A 17,979-nucleotide genomic window follows, 5' to 3' on the forward strand; every position below is an offset into this window, starting at 1 on the left:
TTAGTCAGTTGTATTCATGCCCACCAGAAAAGACAGTAGCGGTCCCTCTAATATCGGAGGTACAGATGCTTGTAGTTTAGATCTCATAGGGGGTGTGAAGGAAGTCATATCGGGCCCTTGACACTGGTTGTTACCCAACCCTTGTACTGCTGCCATGGTTCTCAACCTTGTTAGACCCTTAGTAACGTTCTTCCATTGCAAGGTGGGAAGCAAGTGTGGTTGAGTATAATCCTGAATTTCCCTGTGCTGTCTTTTCCAGTGCATGGGTGGTTACAAGCATGCAAGAAAAATAGGGACCTGTAGGTTACTGCATGAACAATGGTCTCCAATTGAGAAATTCAAGCAAACTATAATTAAAGCCAAATCGTCATTTAATTTGAAATGCAAAAAAGCACACACAGCTAATAAACGACGGTGTGAGTGCTTTCACAAACGTACTCAGTGCTCTTTGAAGTATGATACACATGTGTGATAAAGGTGATCAAAGTGCTTAACAAAGTAGTAAAGAACATCATGGCCCATAAATTATAACATACAATAAGACCCCCCCAGGATTTTGTGGCATCAAAATGAAAATGTTGCATCACAAATTTGCATTATTGGTGCCAGTGTTGGGTTGTTTTATTTTGCCTGCGTTTCTTGGTTTATCGTAGTTCAAAGCACCAAAACCTCACAGTCTCCTGCCATTAACCTGCCAAGTCATCACCCTGATATTATCTTCCTCTTCCACCACCTTCATGCCATCACTTTCCTTTCCCATCACTGTAATGTCACCCCCCCCCCACGCCTTGAACCTCCCTCTCTTGTTACACTTCTCTGCCATCGTCATCCTCTTTGATTACCGTAATATTTAGATACATTGTTATCATTTTAATGCTGAATCTTTTTTGCACATTTTGTGGCTGCCTATCGTGTCCTACATGCAGTCTATATTACACTGTGTGCAATACATTTTTTAAAAGGTGGTAGACAGGGCTTTATTTGTAAAAGAGTAATTAACAGGGCCCATTCTTTCATTCAGAACTCATGCCTCTTAAATCCAATCACTCAATCAATCAATCATATCATTTGTAAAGCGCACTACTCACCCGTGAGGGTCTCAAGGCGCTGGGGTGGGGAATGCTGCTACTGCTCAAACAGCCAGGTCTTGAGGAGTTTTCGGAAGGTCAGCAGGACTTGGGTTTGCCGTAGGTGGATGGGGAGGGTGTTCCAGGTCTTTGCGGTGAGGTGGGAGAACGATCTGCCGCCTGAGGTCGCTCTTCGGAAGCGGGAGACTGTAGCGAGGGTGAGGTCGGCGGAGCGGAGCTGGCGGGTGGGGGTGTAGAAGCTGAGTTGTCTGTTGAGGTACATTGGTCCGGTGTTGTGGAGTGCCTTGTGTGCGTGGGTGAGCAGCTTGAAGGTTATCCTCTTGTTGACCGGGAGCCAGTGCAGGTCTCTCAGGTGGGGTGTGATGTGGCTGCAGCAAGGGATGTTGAGGATCAGGCATGCAGAGACGTTCTGGATGCGTTGGAGCCGTCTCATGAGTTTGGCCGAGGCACCTGCGTAGAGGGCGTTTCCATAGTCCAACCTACTGCTGACAAGGGCCTGGGTGACTGTTCTTCTCGTTTCAGTGGGGATCCACTTGTAGATCCTACGGAGCATGCGGAGGGTGTTGAAGCATGAGAGGAGACGGCGTTGACCTGTTTAGTCATGGAGAGGGTGGAGTCGAGGATGACCCCGAGGTTGCGTGCATGGTCGGTGGGTGTTGGAGCGGTTCCCAGTGCGATCGGCCACCAGGAGTCCTCCCAGGCCGAAGGGTTGAATCCAAGGATGAGGACCTCCGTTTTGTCCAAGTTCAGCTTTAGTCGGCTGTTCCTCATCCATTCAGCAACGGCCTTCATTCCTTCGTGAAGGTTGGTTTTGGCAGTGTGGGGGTCCTTAGTGAGGGAGAGTATCATCTGGGTGTCATCGGCGTAGGAGAGGATGCTGAGGTCGTGCCGATGGGCTACGTGGGCGAGCGGTGCCATGTAGATGTTAAACAGAGTTGGGCGGAGGGATGAGCCCTGGGGTACGCCGCAGATGATCTCGGTGGCTTCGGAGCGGAAGGGGGAAGCCGGACGCTCTGTGTTCTGCCAGAGAGGAAGGAGGTGGTCCATTCCAGGGCCTTCTCTTGGATCCCAGCGTTGTGGAGGCGTGTTCGTAGTGTGTGGTGACAGACAGTGTCGAAGGCGGCTGACAGGTCCAGGAGGATGAGGGCCGCCGTTTCTCCGTTGTCCAGCAGGGACTTGATGTCATCGGTGACCGCCATGAGGGCAATCTTGGTGCTGTGGTTGCTGCGGAACCCGGACCGGGAAGGGTCCAGGATGTTCTTCTCCTCGAGGTAGCGGGTCAGTTGTTCGTTGACTGCTTTCTCAATGACCTTTGCCGGGAACGGGAGCAGGGAGATGGGCCGGAAGTTCTTGAGGTCCTTGGGGTCCGCCATGGGTTTCTTGAGTAAGGCGTTGATCTCGGCGTGCTTCCAGCTCTCCGGGAAGGTTGCTATCTTGAAGGAGGTGTTGATGACTTTCCGGAGATGGGGTGCGATAGATGTGCTGGCTTTGTTGAAGATGTGGTGTGGGCATGGATCTGACGGAGATCCGGAGTGGATGGTGTTCATGATTTTGATGGTGTCATCGTCGTTGATGTTGGTCCAGTAGAGCATGCGAGGCGGTTGGTGCAGATGGTGGTTGTGGGGGCGGAGGCTCAATGGTTGTTTGGGTGGTCGTGGCATTGAAACTGTCGTGGATGTCTGTGATCTTGCGGTGGAAGAAGGTGACCAGCGAGTCGCACAGGTCTTGCGAGGGTGGGACGTCGTTGGTGCTGGAGCTGGGGTTGTAGAGTTCCTTCACGATGTTGAAGAGTTCTTTGCTTTTGTGCGCGTTGTTGTCTAGGCGGTCTTTGAAGGAGGCCCTTTTGGTGGATCTGATGAGGTGATGGTGTCTGCGGATGGCATTCTTGTGGGCGGCGTGGCTGTCCAGTGTTCGTTCATGGAGCTAGATCTTCTCCAGCTTTCGGCAGGTTTGCTTGGAAGCCCGGAGGTCTTTAGTGAACCAGCTGGCTTTCTTGTTGGTATGATTGTTGGAGGGTTTCTTGATGGGGCGAGGGTGTTGGCGCAGTCGTTGATCCACTGTCTGAGGTTGCGGGCGGCGGTGTCGGGGTCGGTATGGTCGGCGGGTGGGCTCTGGGCGAGGGTGGTGGTTAGCTGGTCTTCGGTGACTTTGCTCCAGCAGTGGTTAGGCATCTGTTGGGTGCGGGGGTGCGTGGTGAGTTTCTTGAAGGTGAAGTGGATGCAGCGGTGGTCGGTCCAGTGGAGTTCGTGGTATGGTTGAAGGGGACGTGGGGGCTTGCGGAGAAGATGGGGTCAAGCGAGTGACCGGGGGAGTGGGTGGGTGTTGTGATGAGTTGTCTGAGTCCGAGGTTGGCTAGGTTGTTGATCAGGGTGGTGGAGTTGGTGTCGTCATTGTTCTCGAGGTGGAAGTTCAGGTCTCCGAGGAGGATGTAGTTCGTGGAGGCGAGGGCGTGTGTGCTGACGAAGTCGGCGATGGAGTCGCTGAACTGGGGTCAGGGTCCGGGCGGTCTGTAGATGAGGGTTCCTCTGAGGGTGGTGTTGGGGTCGGTGTGGATCTGGAAGTGCAGGTGTTCGGCGGTGCTGAGGGTGTCGTCGGTGTTGGTCGAGACTCTGAGAGTGTTACTGTGGACGAGGGCGATTCCTCCTCCCGCTCTGTTGGTGGGGTCCTTGAGGGTGATCTTGTAGCCTTCCGGGATGGCTATGACTATGTCGGGTGCCGAGGCGGGGTTCAGCCAGGACTCCGTCAGGAAGGCGACGTCTGGGGAGGTTGAGTCGAGTAGGTCCCAGAGTTCAACGGCATCTTTTCGTGCGTAGCGGGTGTTGAGAAGGATGCATCCACCAGACCCTATCCATCCCTTTACCTCACTCTTGCATTCATACTCCCTTTGTCACAGTTTTTCCTTGCTGGTCTCTCTCCTTCTTTTTCCTAGTGTGGTTTCCTCTTGCTTGCTCTGGGTTAAAGTCAAATGAGGAAAAATAAGTACCGGCCCCAAAAATGAGTGATGTGGTCCCCACTTGCAGGTCCAACCAGCTCATATTAATCACTGGTGGAAGTGGGTAAAACAGTCTTTACCATGCATCCATTACCATGCAAACCTTTGCCACGCATATACATTGAGGATACATGCCTTTGCCTCCTCCATCTAGTGTTCAAGAGCAAATTAATTCTCCAGTTGAATCAGGAGCTGCATCTAAATCTCAAAATCCATGTCAGCAGCTTGCATAGCTGTTCATCCTCAATTGAAGCCTTTCACACAGTTGACAGAAACAAAAGAGTGTATAATTGATTCCAGGGTACTTCTATGTCAGCCCCAAATTGTCACTTGTCTAGAAGATTACCTAACATTTATTCACACAAATATGGATTTTACTGAAAATCTTGGAGTCATTCAATACAATAATCCATAGGACAAGATTCACAACACTTTGAGGAGGAAAATGGAGGATTCCCTGCTGGTAGTCAAGAAGCCCTGGAGGACAATCCAGCACTGAGTATCACAGAGAAGTTCTGCTTTGAAAACTCTGGAGAAAATGTCAGATGGCATTAAGAATGCTATTGGTCAATCATCTACTGACATGTAGAAGTCTCTTGGGACAGTCTACCATGTGTAATACATGCCCAGGTAAGCTGTAACCCGAGCATCAGTGCCCAAACATTTAGATCATTAAAGAACATAGCTATGACTCTGCAGATCAAAAAGCTGTTATAAGTTGTATGTCTAGTGCGTCGCACCAGTCCCCAGTTCCCACATTGGGTTTAAGAGCAGGAGTGAGACAACAGTCTAACGCAGTCTAGCGGTCTCTATCTGAATCGTTATCAATTATTGGGGGCAGGGAATCAGCTCTCAGTGATAGTGTCAACAGGAAATGATGATGCAACATTCTTTACCAAAGCAAATACAGGTTACATTTCTGATGCTGGCCATGGTTTATTCTAAAAAAGCATCATACAACGCACAATTTATTTATTCTACAGTTTCATAATAATGACGATTGTTTTACCTTTTCTAGGTCTGACCAGTGTGTTAAATCTCTTACGCTACTTTAGCAGGGATCTGCACCTACATGCAAGTGTGACTTGTCTTGTTTACTTGAAGACAAGTCCATGTTTTTCATTATGAGGTCAAATATGTTGCTTCATACCACATCTACACATCAATCAATCAATCAATGAATCAGGGGTTTAGACAGCACGCTACTCACCTATGAGGGTCTCAAGGCGCTCGGTGGGGGGAGGGGCGGGGGGAGACGGCTCTGGATCAGTCGAATAGACAGGTCTTGATTGATGTCGACAGGACCTACATAAAAAGCTGTTTTTTGTAATTTTGTGTCTCTTTATCCATCATTGTTGTGGACGATTTGCTACCCTCATTGAGATGTTGCACATCTGGATAGTAATCTAGTGGCATTCCACCTGGTACAATACAGTTGTGTAATATGTGATACACAGCAATCATTTTACAATCTGCATAAGGTTAGCACAAAACTCTAACCCTCCCCCCCACACATAGATCACTCTAGGGGTTTAAATATTGATATGAGCATGCCAAAACCCCTCGCAGTAAAGTAGTATGTTTTTGGTTGTGGAATGTTGAATTTACTTTCTCATGCAGTAATTGGATGGCTGTCTCTTGTCCTCAGCCTTGTTCTCAAAGCTTAACCCTATGTTGGGTAATAAAGAACATATTACACATGTTGCATATGAATTGCTCTGTTCATGGGGTCTAGACACCATGTGCCATAGATACCTACCAGTAGGCATTGTCCATACTCATTATCTGTTCATGGCTATGAGCATCATATCATATGTCACTACAAGTTAGGAGTTCCTTGTACACAGTAATTTCAAACCTTTGGTTAATGGTACCATACCTGAAAATGAAAGAGTCCTTTGTACTCACTAGGAGCTTATGAAGCAGTATTTAGCATCTCCGATTGCCTGCACACTGATGGAGTGGGTATGCTTCCTGTTCCCGTGAACATGGTTACAGTCTGCAGGTGCTATAAAAGTAGGACATGCGTGCAATCAGGGGTATCCATTACACATGGAAATATGGCTATAGAGTAGAAGCTAAAGTTTGCTTGTTGCAGAATGAGGCCAGGTTTTGGAAACTTGAGTTTCAGTGGTATAATAGGCAAGGTAACCTCAAATACATGTATCAAGAGCTCATACAATACACTGTGAGTCCTCGGCCACTGATACACATATACTTCTGATAGAGCCTAATGCTAGCACATCCAGTACAGCTGATAACTTGACCTTTGCTGGGATTGCATGTGACCTACCTGTTGCCTGCCCAAGGGAGCAGGAAATACTATATCCCCTCCTAATTCCTCATTTCTAACCGGGCCATTGGGGTGCCACTGGCAATGGTCTGGATTTCCCTCAGTATTGGTAATTCAGTGTGCAGGGATAAACCAGCCCATTTCCGAGCCCACTTTGAATGAGGGCCTTAGTTTGATCTCTTCTTCAGGTGAACCAATCAGTGCCACGATCCTTTTGAATATTCTTTCCATATACAACTTGCTTCTGGGTATATATGTGAGCTATAGCACGATTTGCTGTCTGTGCTGCCGCACCATTGAGATTTTCTGGAAAGGTGTGGGATGACTTTTACTGGCCTCTGATTATTGTGCATAGCTTGAGTCTGGTGCTGGGCATTGCCATTATGCTTGTTGCATTAAGTAGTTGTTAGAATTGGGGGTATCTAGTTGGTACAGGTAGGTACTCGTGACAAATAGGGACCCTCTCCTATAGTCAGGATAAGGGGATCACACTCCTAAAATAACCCCTGCTCACCCCCTTGGTAGCTTGGCACGAGCAGCAAGACTTTATCTCAGAGGCGTTGTAAGTTAAGCATTTGTGACCACATACAGTAACCCAGTGACAACACTACAAATGGACACCACACAAGGTTTTATATCAAAAATAAGTATCTTTTATATAGAGTTACCACAAGACCAATACATGAAAAGAATCCACAGTACTTATTAGATTTCAAGAGTTCTTGTTAAAAAGGCATAAATCAAGGTTCTGTGCGAGTTGGTAGCCTTGTCCGGCTACAGCCTAGTTGAAAATAACACAGAGTCTAGCAAATCCAGCGGACCGCGTCGGTACAGGCCCACTCGAATGTCGACAGACTCAGTCACAGTACCTTTTACTTGGGGCGGCCGGCACGGATGCGCGAGCCGGTTCCGGTGTTCATCACGGTGCAGAAAGGAAGCGTTGCAGGACCCGTTGTCCCTCGATGCGGTGCAGGCAGCGGCCCATTGACAGAGTTGGTGGATCCAATGCTTGCGTTGCAGGGCGTGACGGTGCTTCGATACGGTGCTTGTAGCTTGCGGTACGGCGACAGAGCCGGAGTTCGGGAGCTGGTGTCGATCAGTCCGGACAGCTGTGCGAGTCAGGCGGTGCGCCACGAAGCGTGCGAGGCAGTTCCCAACTCCGAAGTGTGCGAGGCAGTTCCCAACTCCGGTGCGTTCACAGGACTCGAAGTCAGCAGCAGTGACCGTATCGGTCAGACCAGTACGAGTCGGTGTAGCGAGGTGTTGCACGTTGCGGTGTCTACCAGTCGTAGTGCAGGCTACGGCTCGGTGACGGCGTTAGGATGGAGTTGGTGAGCTCAGAGCTTGCGTTCTTCGAGGCGGACGTTGCTTGATGCGGTGCCTACAGGACACCGGGCCAGTTGTGAGAGTCAGTCGCAGCTCCCTGCCTCTGTAGCCACTTGTTTCCAGCAGCAATTCACAAAGGCTGGTGAAGTCCACTGGTCCTGGGACTTTGGTCAGGGGGCAAGCTCTCTTCCAAGCCCTTGGAGATCTTTGCACAAGTTGAAAGAAAAGTCCTCAAAGTTCTTTCTCCTCTCTTTGGCAGTCAGGCAACCACTGCAGGCCAATCCCCCAAGCAGCACTTTAGCTTGGGAATAGTCTCTCCTCAGTTTCTTCAGGTTCCTTCTCTTCAGCAGAGGTTTTGTCTTGTAAGTCCAGAAGTGATCTAATTTCATGGGATCAGGGTCCCAATATTTATACCCCAAAATGTTTTGTTCTGTGAGGGGGAGGGGGCCTGTGCCCAGTTCAAGCCTGTTCTGAAGCACACTGTTTACCAGACTACTCCTTTCCTTTCACAGTGCAGGGCAGGAACATCAGACGCCTCCCAGGAGGTGGAGCCAGTATTGTGGAAGGCAAGTACAGTCCTGGAGCCCTTTGTTGACAGTCTTCCATCTCTTCTTTCAGTGTAAAGGGCAGAGACATCAGACACACCACAGGGGGTGGAGTCAGCACTGTGGAGGGAAGGCCCAGCTTCTATTCAGGTCCCAGGTGCAACTCCTCCCTCCCATATAGATGCAGATCTCCCTATTCACCACCGGGCTGCCCCAGCCTGTCTCTTGGAATACCCCCGCCCTGTCACTCACAAAACCAGACGAAGGAATACACAACCTCGCAGAGGCAGGCTCAAATGGTTAGGCAAGCAAATACCTGCTTTCTAAAAGTGGTATTTGCAAACACAGAATATTAAAATAAACTTCACTGAAAGATGTATTTTATTATTCTGAATCCAGGCATACTAAACTCGAATTTCTACCATGTTCTCTGAGTCTGCTAGGATTATAAACATGTAATAATCCAGCAGCCCATTCTGGCCTATGGAGAACAGGTAGCCTTGCAATAGTGAAAAACGAAAATGGCTATAATTCACTATTAGGACATGCCACACACTCAGTGCACTGTACTAGGGTCTGACAAGTAAACCAAACATCCAATCATGGAGCCACTAATCAATACATTAATTTACAGTAGGGAGCACTCGCACCGTGGCACTTGGCAGCAGTGGCACAGTGCCCAAAGCATCTAACACCAGCGAAAACACATGAGGCAACATAAAAAAAATGTAAGGGAGACCCACGCCAATGGTGCCAGGTCTAACAGTAGTGCTATATTGAGTGAGGCTAATAAATATTTATTTATGGTGATGTGTGTCTAAACCCACTTTGCATACTGTTGGACTTGGCCCTTTTGGCAAGTTCACCCCTAAACTTGTTGCCTGTCTCCTAGCCTTCTCCCTGTGTAGTGTTTGTGGTTTTAGGCCTCTAGGCACTTTAGCACTGTCGCCCAGTGTAAAGTGTGTGCCCTCTGTGTTACATTTAGTGAGATTGGCCTGCCCTCCCAAAGGAATGCATGGGTGATTCCCTGATGAAATGTGTGTCAGTGGTTAATCCTGATGTGAGAGGCGCAGCTTGGTCAAGTCTGTTATGTTTGAAATAGTAATAATAAATTCTACGCAATGGTGTACGCACAACTATTATAACTATTTTAGAAATGCCACTATTAGAAGTTGGCATTTCTGTGTGCTATGGGTCTGCCTGCCTGATGTGAATGGCATGTCTGGCTTTTGAGTGACAGGGGCTGGTGAGGTGTGGGCGGCTCTAGGAGGGGCAGGGGGAGTCAGTGCTGAGCTGAATGGTACATCTACATTTTGAGTAGTGGGAGGGGAAGGCTCTGGTCCATGAATAGGAAGGATGGTGCCTTACCTAGTGAATGCTGGCTCCGCCCCCCTGTGGTGTGTCTGATGACAATCCCCCACCTAACAATAGGAAAGAGGAGCCTGGTAAACAAAGTGCTCCAAAACCAGTTGCATCTGGTTTACCCAGCCCTGTGCTTTCAGACAAAGGAAATGTATACTATAAAAGAAGGGGCTGTGACCCCATAAAAGAGGTAAGCTTGTGCTGACTCTGGGGGGACACTCTGCAAGGACAAACCGCTGCGGGACCCAGCTGCTGTTTCCTGGGGTTCCCTGCCTGCTGGCCTGCCTGGCTGCGCTTTGCTGGGGTCCCCCCAGCACCAAAGACTCTTGAATTCAGCCGTTGCCCCTTTGGCACTTCACTTCTAGCGCCTTGGGAGCGCTTTGCTTTTATTTGAAGGAGCGCTTTTCTTATCTGGGGAGCATGTGGGCTCTGCAGCACTGAGCTGCTCATCACGAACAGGGAATCCCCGGCGTAGGGATTTCCTCGCATTTTTGTGAGAGGAGCGGGAACCCACCCCGCATTGTCTGTATTCTTCAGCAGGAGCTCACCCCGTTATTGCAGCCGCACTGAGTTAATTTTATTAGCGAGTGCCTACCCTGCTTCTGTGGTGTATCGTAAGTCAGGAGCCTACCCCGCTTTGCCGCTGAGCAAAGGAATCACCACTGCAGCCCGGGGAGAAGCCAGGCAGTCTTGCCTGGAGGTGGGCGGGCCTGCCGAGCTACCCGGAAGTTGCGGCCTTGGAGAGAATGGAGCTCCCCAATGCGTGAGGGAGAGCTCCAAGTGCAGCAGCATTTGGTGACTACCGCAGAGGGGGCCTGAGGCACATTGTCGGTGCATGCCCCTGCCGCATTTGAAGGGGATACGCTATTGAAGCCTGAAGAGTCCAGAGAGCCCTGTGAGTGGGACTCTGTGTTTACCTTTTGGGTTGGGGAGGTGCGAATGGGCATATTGTCGGTGCCTGCCCCCCAGGCAGTTGCCCTAAGCACACCAGGGGTGTCCACGCAGTATTCCCGGCTGCTCCATTTGGCAGTGGGCAGCTGCCACGTTGGCACATTTGTTTTTCAACGTCCCAGTGTGAACTAAGGGCGCAGAAGTGCCAGCGTCCACAAATTTGCCTGCACAGCTGCCCAGCAAGTAGTGGGTAGCTGCTATGTGTAGGCCAGTGCATTGCGTACTTTTCGGAGGTTGCTGCCTTTGCAGCTAGGCCCTGACATTGTTGGACATGAGGCGTTTTAGCCCCATTGGAAGGCCAGTTGGCCAGGGAGGTCGGTTGAGTATTGGTAGGGCTCAAGGCTCTAATGTGATGCCCAATGTGTTTATATGATGGTGCTCCTGCTTAAAGGCTTGGCATAATGTACTGATGCTTGTGATGCCTACTGTGATGCCTATCGCATAATGTGTTATGCTAATGAGGTTTGGGCCTAATGTAGTTTTATGCCTAATGTGATTCGTGTGCAAGGTTATTTGTGCATTCCATATTTTATGTTACAGGATCTAGTTCTCAGTACAGTATTATACCAGTGGTTACTGGTTGTGATCTACTTTTATTATAAGTTCTACATTTACTCTTTCCACTTTGTGATGGTCCTGCCAGTGGCCCAATTTGCGTTGTCAGGTGTATATGGCCCCCTGTAAATACTGCCTAGTGCCAGTTGGCACAGTGTATATTATGTGATTACTACCCTAAAGTGTTTCTGATAATACAAAGGCTATTTTTGAATTAACCTTGTGTGGAGTTCTTTTTGTGGTGTGCCTAGTGTGTTGTTGCTGGTGTGTGTGTGTGTTGCACAAACGCTTTACACATTGCCTCCGGGATAAGCCTGACTGCTCGTGCCAAGCTACCAGGGCGGTGAGTAGGTGTAACGCCCTTGCCCTGACTAGAGTGGTGGTTTCTACCTGGCTTTGGCGCAAACCTTAGCCAACCAGAAATCCAATTTCTAACATTGGTGGTCAGCGGTGAGGATAGGACTTGCGTTTGCGCGGCACCACAGCACCAACATGGGTGCACTACAAGCTCTGCATTTAGCTAATCACAGGTTTGGGGATTATTGTTTCTGAGTTTTATTTTAAAGTGTCATGTTTGAATTACGTACCCCTGTTGCAGCTCTTGCACCTAGATCTCCTGTGTTGCACTTGTCTCTGAACCTCCTGCCAAAATGGAGTCTGCCTTTAATGTTTATGGTCTGTTTAGATACAGTATGTGGAAGTTGGTGGGGTTCTGTGAGGAGAGAGACATAGCAGTGAGTGGGTCAGACGCCAAGTCAAAACTTCGGGAAAGCCTGATCCAATGGCAAAAGGATGAATGGGAATGTAAGCACAATGGGGAGAAGAGATCCCTGACCGCACGCAATGAGGGTGGTGGGTCTGAGGGGGACCCTGAGGAGTCTGAAGAGGAGGAAGAAAATGACAGGACAGAGACGCCAGTAGATAGCGAGGACCCCATAGTTAAGGAGTCCCTCGCTGGGTCCAGTGCCAGGGGCAGCGCCCCATCCCTTTCCCTGTCCCCAGAGGCGTGGGTAGATAGGAGGGAAGAAAGGGAGCATCAGCTGGCTTTGGAGAAGTTCAGGTTAGAGCATGCCAAGGAGATAGCGCAGCTGAATGTTTGAGAGAAAAAGCTAGACACCGAAAGGGTCTTAGCACAGGAGAGGATGGCGGAAGCTGAGAGGGCCTTCACCAAGGAAAAATTAGCTCGGGAGGGTAGATAATCCCCTGAGTGCAGTTGTAGCTTTTCTGGAATCCCCTGTAGGGGTGGGATCCAGTGGTGGCAGCAATATGGAGTCCAGTGCAGGAATCCCCTTCCCAGTCCCCACAGTGGGGTACCTGGTTCCCAGGAAGAGGCGTACAGATTGATATTCAGAGGCAGCAAGAAACTGTCTCACCGGTCTTGGAGGGAGTTTGTGAAGGAATGTGGTGATGCCCTGAATGATTGGGTGATGGCTAGCACAGTAGATGATTTTGATTATGACCGGCTGGCCAATTTGGTTGCCAAAGAGCACATGCCCCAGTCATTGTTTTCCGGGATTGCGCGAACACCTGTGGGGGTGTAATTCCTCTGATCCCAGGGAGCTTGTACGGGAAGCAGACCTCTGAAGAGGCAGTAGGGAGTGATCCTAAAAGTAGTGGCTCAGGTATCTTCCAGACCTGTGTGGGTAAAGAAGTTCAGTGTAGCCCAGCTAGGTCCCAGTGTGGTGGGAGGGGTGTAGGGGCTCACGTCCTGTCTCAGTGTAGAAGGAGTGAGTGTGGGACTGAGTGTCCCAAGGTGCCCAAAACTAAGTCTCAGGACCTGGAGGGTTCCCTAAGGGAACACAAGGTTGGGGGCCTAGGCTGTACTGGTAGGCTATTTGAGGGGGAGCTCCTGGTGTCAGGAGAACCTGGAACGTCTGTAAGTAGAGCCCCAGTGGTTCTGGTGTCTAGCGGTGCCGCTCCAGTTGGGAGGGTACAGAATTCCAGAGAGAGGGGTGACATGGGGACGTGTTCCCCAGTGGAAGAACCAGTGGGTCAGGGGCCAGCCAGAAGTGCTGAGTCTCCTAGAAGTGACCATGGTGACACCACTTCTGTCCTGGAGGATCTTCGGGCACTGTCAAATGGACAGGAGTTGGGATCTCTGTGCCAGGCAGACTGTCACATGAGACATGAGTCATGTGTTACCCTAGGGGGGCTACTGTGTGAGTCCCCAGAAGTCCTGGTGTGCCAGGCAAGTGTTCAACCACAAGGGTTGGTCCCTGGGTTGGGAGGACAGGTTCAGGATCTGCCTGACCAGGAGGGAGGAACTTCTGTAACCAGTGTCTTGACCGGTTTGGCTTCCAGGGTTACCGTTCCAGTTGGGAGGGTGCAGAACTCTGGAAGGGGGTGCAGAGAGAGGGAGCGCTCACCTATGACCCTGGTGCAACCTGAGGGTTTAGACCCAGAGATCAGTTGCTGGAGAGAGGTCCTGAACTGGTGGGAGAGTGGTGTTTTGAGGGTGCCTCTCCAAGGAGGAGAGTGCGGAACCCTAGAAAGAGAGTCAGGGGCGGAGAGCCTCACCTGTGACTTCTGGTCAGCCTGAGGGTGCGGACCCTAGGTTGGAGGATCAGTGGCAGTCTAGAACTGACTTGATGAGGGAAAGAGTGGAGAATGGCTGCTATGTGCCAGGGGTTACTTCCCCCACTCTTTAAATGGGCAAGGACCAATGACTTCTGAGTGGCCTAGGGCCTGGTCCTGGCCACGGACAGCTAGAGAGTACCAGTGGGGTAGCCTAGTTGGTCGTGAGAGGTTTTACAAAGGGAACCACATGGGTTCACAGTGGCGTAGTACAGGAGGGTGTGCCTGTAGTTGCGGGCCCGCGTACGTGTCCTATCGCCCCAAGCAGGGAAACCCATCAAGGTGGTTATTGGTCTACCCTGCGATTTGGCTGGAATGGGGTTGTGTTGGACTTGGCCATTTTGGCAGGTTCACCCCTAAACTTTGTGCCTGTCTCCTAGCCTTCTCCCTGTGTAGTGTTGGTGGTTTTAAGCCTCTAGGCACTTTAGGACTGCGGCCCAGTGTAAAATGTGTGTGCTCTGTGTTACATTTAGTAAGATTGGCCTGCCCTCCCATATAGATGCATTTTTGTGCGCGGAGCGGGAGCCCACCCCGCATTGTCTGTATTCTTCAGCGGGAGCCCACCCCGCGATTGCAGCCGCACGGAGTTAATTTTATTAGCGGGTGCCCACCCCGCTTCTGTGGTGTACCGTAAGGCGGGAGCCTACCCCGCTTTGCCCCCCAGCACAGGAATCGCTGCTGCAGCCTGGAGACAAGGAGCGCTGCAGCCGCAACGCTGAAGCCAGGCAACCTTGCCTAGAGATGGGCGGGGCCAGCCGAGCCACCCGGAAGTTGCGGCTGTGGAGAGAACGGAGCTCCCTAATGCGTGAGGGAGAGCTCGGAGTGCAGCAGAATTTGGTGACTACCGCGAAGGGGGTTCGAGACACATTGCTGGTGCCTGCCCCCGCCGCATTTGAAGGGGATACGCTGCCGAAGCCTGAAGAGACCAGAGAGCCCGGTGAGTGGGGCTCATTGTTTACCTTTTGGGTTGGGGGTGCGACAGGGCACATTGTCGGTGCCCCCCCCCCCAGGCAGTTGCCCTAAGCACACCAGGGGTGTCCACGCAGTATTCCCGGCTGCCCCGTTTGGCAGTGGGCAGCTGCCACGTTGGCACATTTATTTTTCCACGTCCCAGTGGGGACTAAGGGCGCAGGAGTGCCAGCGCCCGCATGTTTGTCTGCACAGCTGCCCAGTAAGTAGTGGACAGCTGCTACTTTTAGGCTAGTGCATTGCGCACTTTTCAGAGGTTGCTGCCTTTGCAGCTAGGCCCTGACATTGCTGGACATGAGGCATTTTATCCCCATTGGAAGGCCAGTTGGCCAGGGGGGGTCAGTCGAGTATTGGTAGGGCACAAGGCCCTAATGGGATGCCCAATGTGTTTATATGATGGTGCCCATGCTTACAGGTATGGCATAATGTACTGATGCTTGTGATGCCTTCTGTGATGCCTATCGCATAATGTGTTATGCTAATGAAGTTTGGGCCTAATGTAGTTTTATGCCTAATGTGATTCATGCGCAAGGTGATTTGCGCATCCCACGTTTTATGTTACAGGATCTAGTTCTCAGTACATTATTATACCAGTAGTTACTGGTTGTGATATACTTTTATGAAAAGTTCTACATTTACTCTTTCCACTTTATGATGGTCCTGACAGTGGCCCAATTGGCCCTGTCAGGTGTGTATAGTCTCCTGTAAATACTGCCTAGTGCCAGTTGGCACAGTGTTTATTGTGTGATTACTACCCTAACGTGTTTCTGATAATACAAAGGCTATTTTTGATATAAACTTGTGTGGAGTTCTTTTTGTGGTGTGCCTAGTGAGTTTCTGATGTGTGTGTGTGTGTGTGTGTTTTGTGCAAAAGCTTTACACATTGCCTCCGGGATAAGCCTGACTTCTCGTGCCAAGCTATCAAGTGGGTGAGCAGGGGTTATCTTTTACGTGTAACTCCCGCCCTGACTAGAGTGGAGGTTTCTGTCTGGCTTTGGCGCAAGCCTTAGCCAGCCGGAAATCCCATTTGGAATACATACATTGTCATGAATTTGATCTAGTGTAGATCAATGTTGTTTGGTGCAGGTGAGTTTTGACACATTTCTTCTGCCCGATAATAGATTGACTAAAAAAATAGAGTATCTTTGAACTGGCATTGTGCTGATGCTATATGTTAGTATGGTCTTTAAAATCAAATATAAAAATGCATTGAGGGTTTCTGGGAGCATCATTTTTTTAAACTTTTATGGTAACTTAAAAAGATGGATGTGAACCCTGAATCAGTATGGAACTGACATAACCAATCAACATTTTTTAGAGTAGGGATTTAGGACTGGTAACTAGTCCTAACCTTAAATATGTAGGGAACTCATCGCTTGCAAGGAATTGTCGGAATCTGGGGGCATTTAAGACACATAGAAAGGGCTTGGGGTGTGGAACCACATTCAGAATATTTCCCTCATTGGCATGGCTAACCTGAAATTTAGAATATATACAAGTGATGAACATCGAAGAAATAGCAAATATTCTAAATTTCATATAGTCAATATTTTTTTTTAATAAACAACTTTATTGCAAGGTTCATGGCAAGTACTTTCATTATCTCATACCAAAAGAGCTGTGCATAGAGTAACACATCAAGACCTGTGTAATAATCCAGGAAAAAACTTGTATTAAAAAGGTTTATTCAACAGCACAGCATAAGTTCCTTGTACAGCTGCATCAAGGTTAAACTGACAGAAAATACAGAATGCTATATGAGGAAAGCTCTGTTCAGAACAAGGAATGCATTCTGAAACATAACATGTTGCATGCAGTTAAAGAGATATTCTTACAAGATTAAATAATAAATAAAACTATAACAGAATGTAACAACCTGGCAACATTTCAGTAGATTAGAACAGTTAAACTACAGCGATAATCCGTGAAAGGAGCACCATTTCCCCCACACCCATTCATGTTTATAAGAACACCCATGAGCAGCATAAATGAACTTTTCCTGCTGTGCACACCAATCTATCCCCCGGTGCCAATACAAGATCACAGGGGTGTCAGTTGTTTTCATGTGCCAGCCACATCTCTCTTGGCCACTAAGCAGGCCAACCCAAGAAAAATGTGTTCACCCCGGGGCCCCCTAGCTCTTCCACCAGCCCTAACAGCACATTACTTGGAGCAAATTCCAGAGGGTGCCCAAGAACTGCTATGAGCTCCTGACCCACCCTGTCCCAGAAGGGGCACAGTGCCTGGCAGTTCCAGGCCACATGGAAGAAATCCACCATTGGGAATGCACATCGCACGCAAGCAACTGGGGTGTTGGGTGATATTCGGCGCAAGCAGTGTCAGGAGAGATAAGTTACATAAAGATAGTTTATTGGGGACATGCGTATATGGGAAGAGATTGTCAATTCACGGGGTACGAGACAAGCCTCCCTCCAGTCATCCTGAGAGAATTGGTGGATATGCTTTTTCGACCTGCACATCAAAAATGTTCATTAGTAGTACAAACCGCATCAAGTAAGTGTCATTTCATTTTGTATCAGGTGCTCACATGGTACCAAAATACTCACCCACCTTGAGTATTATACTACTAGATCTACAGCGTACTCTAGATGCAACTTCATACCACAGACACCAAAGCACACCCAAATAGAGTTACTGTATTCCTTAGTAAATTACACGCTAGCTACAGTCAAAGATGACAATTAATTATTAAAATTCCATGGATGCTGTCTTCATACACAGTGCACAACAAATGATCTGCAGCTGATAAAATGTTCCGTTATCACTTTTTATTTCATCCAAAAACGGCAGCCGCTGCATGTTGCACCCTCCTGGGCTTCCTCAAGGCTTATTTTGACCGTATTGATGTATTGTACACTCCCGTTGTCTCATATAGGTATCAGTTCCCACCAGAGTCTTTCCATTGTCCAATAAATCGAAGTTTGTTCAACAAAATCTTTTGTAATCGGATAATTACACCAGTTTTTTTAAAAGGTAAATAGAACAGTTATCCCATTTGGGTAGGGACCATGATAGGTCCACGAATGCCTGTATGGGTCCCGAAGGCGTCTTTCAGTTCAGCTCTCCTGCCTGCATCTGATACCTGTGCCAGAGTACAAGAGATATTTGCGTGCAGGAAAGCAATGTCGGGGGCAACCGTGCTCCATAGAAAAAGTCAATCAGACCATCAAAATCCACAAGATGAAGCTCCAGATGATAGACAGGATCACCCTAACCCCCAGTTAACCAATCATTAACCAGTACATGGTGCGCTGCCAAGTAATAAAGGTATATATCAGACATTCCAAAGCCACCATCGAAGGG

General features: G+C 49.1%; 1 protein-coding gene across 4 annotated transcripts in view; it reads left to right on the forward strand.

Annotated features, from left to right (window-relative positions):
- Positions 1-17,979, forward strand: part of LOC147727294 (protein prune homolog 2-like) — a 1,486,257-nt gene that overhangs the window by 1,003,063 nt on the left and 465,215 nt on the right. The gene's annotated exons all lie outside the window — the stretch shown is intronic.

The sequence above is a fragment of the Lissotriton vulgaris genome, chromosome 3_1 (genome assembly GCF_964263255.1).
Source record: "Lissotriton vulgaris chromosome 3_1, aLisVul1.2, whole genome shotgun sequence".
NCBI lineage: Eukaryota > Metazoa > Chordata > Amphibia > Caudata > Salamandridae > Lissotriton > Lissotriton vulgaris.